Source organism: Lipotes vexillifer, unplaced genomic scaffold, assembly GCF_000442215.2.
Source record: "Lipotes vexillifer unplaced genomic scaffold, Lipotes_vexillifer_v1.1 scaffold409, whole genome shotgun sequence".
In the NCBI taxonomy this organism is placed as follows: Eukaryota; Metazoa; Chordata; class Mammalia; order Artiodactyla; family Lipotidae; genus Lipotes; species Lipotes vexillifer.
In genome coordinates, this window is record NW_006785162.1 from 155,597 (window position 1) to 160,598 (window position 5,002).

Consider the following 5,002-nt stretch of genomic DNA (forward strand, 5'->3'; position numbering starts at 1 on the left):
GCCTGGGCCCCCAAAAGGGGGGAGGCCACGACAGTGAGAGGCCCGCATAACGCAAGAAAAAAAAAAAAAAAAGAAACAATCAGCAAAGCATAAACCCCAGTTCCCTAAAACATGTTAAAAACATTTATGTGAGGTTTTAAGTGAAAAAGGTCCACTGTAAAGTCTGTTTCCAAACGTGAAAGAAGAATTGCTGATTCCACGTGCAGAGGAAAAACACCAGCTGACAGACAGGCCCTTTCTGGTGGGATGGTTGACAGGAGACAGTACGGAGACTCTCCTCTTGTGGTAAATAAATCCTACCCTATTAATACTTCCATGTTCTTAAATTATCACATAGCCAGTGACCTTTAGATGTAGAAGGACCCTAAGATCCATCTTGTCCAAATTCTCATTTTATAGATGAGGTTTGGGAGGGGCGCTGGTTCAATATTTGCCTACACTCATTCCAGGATGCTGGCAGAAGCGGAACTAGAACTGTATGAATTCATTTCCTTGTACTTTATTAATAATCAGAAAAAACATTATCTGTTCTCAATCAGCTGGCTGCCATTTAAACAGTGTAAAGCTGAGAGATTAGAAAGGCACTGAGCAAAAGCATTAAGCATGAACAGCTGCATTTCCCAGGCAGAAGGGTGGCACACAGTTTAGTTGTGGGTATTTCCAATTTGCATGAATGGAACATGGACAAGTAAGATAAAGCTGGCTCCAGAAAAGTAATTCCCCCAATTTCCATGAGGCTGGGATTTGGGAAACTGCAGTCTGCTCTGGAATTCGGGGACATGACAAACGATACTGGGAGGAATTCCCTAGGTGACCTCAACCTATGCACACACAGAGGCTTGTCAAGGTCCCAGGTGCTGGGCTCGCCCACGGATTGTGGCTGAGACAGAAAAACAAAGAAAAAAAATGCTCCCTAAACACGCACATAAGCAAAAACTATCTTCCTGTGTTCTCTGCCAAGAGAACTGGAGCCACAAAGGATGAGTTCAAGAATCTGATTCATCCATCAAGACAAATCAACTCAGTCTAAGGAGGCTAGAAGGGCAATTTAGGAGGTAAACAAAAGTTCAGTTTCAGAAAGAGCCTTTGGAGAAAACACAGAGGCCATCCCTGGAATCAAACTCCATAGTGAAAACAGAAAAGGGCTCACTCTTAAGGCATGGAGTTCTGAACATGCCAACAGGTGGACATGTTCAAAGGGGCAGCTCCAGAGGCAAACAGCACCAAGATGTTAGCCCTCCTCCCATGTGGAGTCTGGGTTCTGAGCCAGCTCCTCGCTGAGCTGAAGAAGCATCTCCAGTGAAGAAGGCCTGAGCACTGTTCAAGTTCAGCAACAGCTAAGGAAAGTCATATCGGTGAAAAGTACCTCCCCTCCAGGAGTGCCAAGCTCCTGGGCTGGCCTGGAGCATTCACCCTTGCTCATGGTCAAAGCCACTACTCTTACCTGTATCATTTCTCTGGTTTGGCTGGCCAGTTGTTCCCCCAGTTCCCTCCCCCACTGCTAGCCCCCAGGCCAGCCACAGATTGGCGTTTGTGTACACATTCTCTTTCTCTTTGTCTCCAGGTATCACTAGAGTATCTGGTCCAGATCCTGTTCATCCCTTCTGCTTCATGGGTCTCCCATCCCCTTATCAAATCCTCCCTTTTTAGGTGGAGCCGAATTCTGCTGCCCTTGAATGTGGGCTACACTTAGTGACTCCATTCTAATGAAAAGAATGTGGTGGAAGTGACAATATGTGAATTCTGAGACTAGGTCATTAAAGGCATTGCAGCTTCCTTCTTGCTTTTTCTTAGATCACTTGGTCTGGGAGAAGCCAGTTGCCATGTTGTTAGGATGCTCAAGCAGTGCAATGGAGATGTCCATGTGATGAGGAACTAAGTCCTCATGACAATAGGCATGTGAGTGAGCCAACTTGGAAACAGATTCTCCAACCTCAAACTTTCAGATGACTAGCCCCCACTGACATCTTGACTGCAACCTCATGAGAGACCCCCAAGCCAAAGACTATTTAGATAAGCCAGTCCCAAATTTCTGACCCATGGAAACTGTATGAGATAATAGATATTCATTGTTGTTTTATTTAGGCTGCAAATTTTGGACTAATTTATTGTGTAGCAGTAAATAACTAATACAACATCTTTGAGCCTTCTCTACCATCAACTAGAGTTGTCCCTTCATTAATCATAATCTCTTTTTGGAGGAGGAGGGTTCTTTGTTTTTGTCATACAGTTCTTTCCTCAAGGGTTACGACAAAACCTCCCACATTTGTACAGTCCTCATAGATAGACATTTATTGATTTGGGGTCATTATGGCTAAGTCTCAAGGAGATCACTGCAATAATTATAATATGCATTTTTAAGGACTGTTCTTTGTACATGCTCTCCTAGAATCTTTTATGTTACTTCATCATTATATAAAAAAGAATTGGACCTTGTATCCCCCCAGGATCCCCCAAACATAAGCCTTAACTGTGAGCATTTGTAACCTTAAACAGCCCACAGAAACTATAAAAGACTGTTTTTTTTCCTTAAGGGTCTTATATTCACACTTTAGGAAATAGTGAGTGAGATTAATCTGCCATATGCTACAACATGGATGAAACCTGACGACACTAACCTAAGTGAAATAAGCCAGTCACAGAAAAACAAATGTTGCATGATTTCACTCACACGAAGGATCTAAAGTTGTCAAACTCATAAAAGCAGAAAGTAGAATGGTGGTTGCCAGGGGCTAGAGGTAGGGGGTATGCAGAGTTGCTGTTCAATGTTTCTGCAAGATGGGAAAGTTCTAGAAATTTGCTGTATACCAATGTGCATATATTTAATAATACTGTATGTACACTTAATTTGTTAACAGGGTAGATTTCACGTTATGCATTTTCTACCTCAATTAAAAAAAAAGGAAATAGTGAGTGAGATTAAAAGGACCTTATTCCAAGATTCACAGCAGTGATTCCTTTTTTGCAACACCTTTTCCAATACACCACTGAGTGTCATGTCATCCCCAAGCCCCCTCAAAACTAAAAAATTTTTTACTTGTTTTTACGTTAAAAAACAAAAAATGTTGCTCTCTTCTTCCTGGAGGATTGATAGGGTGCAAAGGGAGGTAGGATCTCATACAAACCAAACGTAAGGATAGGCTGTTACAATTCCCAGAAGTTTGGGAATCATTGATCTGGAGATATGCTGAGGTTTCAGAAGAAGTATGCTTGAAAAAACATCTGACATGTGCCTAGAGCCTGTGCTTTGCAGCAAGAGAAGCCACCTCAATGAGAAGCCTGTGCACCACAACGAAGAGTAGCCCCAGCTTGCCACAACTAGAGAAAGCCTGCACACAGCAATGAAGACTCAATGCAGCCAAAAATAAATAATTAAAAAAAAAAACTTTCAGGCAAAGAATCAGAAAAATGTTAGCCATAAAAAAGTACAAATAAGTAATAAAAAAAAATCTGAGCATTTGAAAAAGCTAAGCTACAATCAAAAGACTGCTGTCGCCAGTTTACTATCTAATTCTCCATAGAGACAAGACTTATAGACATCATGCCCAAGAGATCAAGGCAAAACAGAAGCCAGTGAAGACTCAGATAAGCAATGAGCTAATGCCCAGATAAGAGGAGCCTAGTAATGCATCAGCAATGGCAGAGAAAAATAAGGGGACTGAAATACTTTCTAACCGTTAATACATGATTGGGGTCAAAAGTGAAGAACAGGGCTTCCCTGGTGGCGCAGTGGTTGAGAATCCGCCTGCCAATGCAGGGGACGTGGGTTCGAGCCCTGGTCTGGGAAGATCTCACAAGCCACGCAGCAACTAAGCCCATGTGCCACAACTACTGAGCCTGCGTGCCACAACTTCTGAGCCCACGCACCACAACTACTGAAGCCCGCGCACCTAGAGCCCGTGCTCCGCAACAAGAGAAGCCACCGCAATGAGAAGCCCGCGCTCCGGGGAGGAGCCGGAGGAGAGAGCGGGCCCGCGAGGCAGAGAGGCAGGCAGGAGGCCAGAGGTTATTTAATGAAAAGTGCCACAGACTGAAAAACCAAACATGAGGGTAGCAGGTGCTGCAAAGTTGGTGGTAGCCGTGGCAGTATTTTTACTGCCATTCTATGTTATTTCTCAAGCATTTGAAATAAAAATGGATGCGAGTTTAGGAAATCTATTTGCAAGGTCAGCAATGGACGCAGTTGCACGTTCCACAAAACCTCCCAGGTATAAATGTGGGATCTCAAAGGCTTGCCCTGAGAAGCATTTTTCTTTTAAAATGGCAAGTGGAGCAGCCAGTGTGGTAGGACCCAAAATCTGCCTGGAGGACAATGTTTTAATGAGTGGTGTTAAGAATAATGTTGGAAGAGGAATCAATGTTGCCTAGGTAAATGGAAAAACAGGAGATCTAATAGACGCCAGATATTTTGACATGTGGGGAGGAAATGTGGCCTCATTTATTGAGTTTCTGAAGGCCATACAAGATGGAACAATAGTCTTAATGGGAACATATGATGATGGAGCAACCAAACTCAATGATGAGGCCCGGCAGCTCATTGCTGAACTGGGGAGTACATCTACTACTCATCTTGGTTTTAGAGACAACTGAGTCTTCTGTGGTGGAAAAGGCATTAAGACAAAAAGCCCTTTTGAACAGCACGTAAAGAGCAATAAGGACACAAACAAATATGAAGGATGGCCCGAAGCTGTAGAAATGGAAGGATGCATTCTGGTGCCTGTGCTCCGCAACGGGAGAGGCCACAACAGTGAGAGGCCCGCGTACCGCAAAAAAAAACAAACACAAAAACCTATATCGATATATATACTAGTCACTGTGAAAATCTATCATGGGATAATATGGATTTTAGGGAGGAGACTTTTATTAATATATATACAAATATATAAATATATATAACCTTTTGATGATAGTACCTTTTTTTTTTTTTTTTTTTTTAGATTCCATATATATGTGTTAGCATGCGGTATTTGTTTTTCTCTTTCTGACTTACTTCGCTCTGTAT

The 5,002-nt window shown here is 42.7% G+C and overlaps 1 protein-coding gene and 1 pseudogene across 1 annotated transcript in view; one reads left to right on the forward strand and one right to left on the reverse strand.

The window, feature by feature from the left end:
- IGFBP7 (insulin like growth factor binding protein 7) overlaps nt 1-5,002 on the reverse strand; it is an 83,585-nt gene that overhangs the window by 29,944 nt on the left and 48,639 nt on the right. The gene's annotated exons all lie outside the window — the stretch shown is intronic.
- LOC103068807 (protein FAM3C-like) overlaps nt 4,045-5,002 on the forward strand; it is a 7,168-nt pseudogene continuing 6,210 nt past the window's right edge.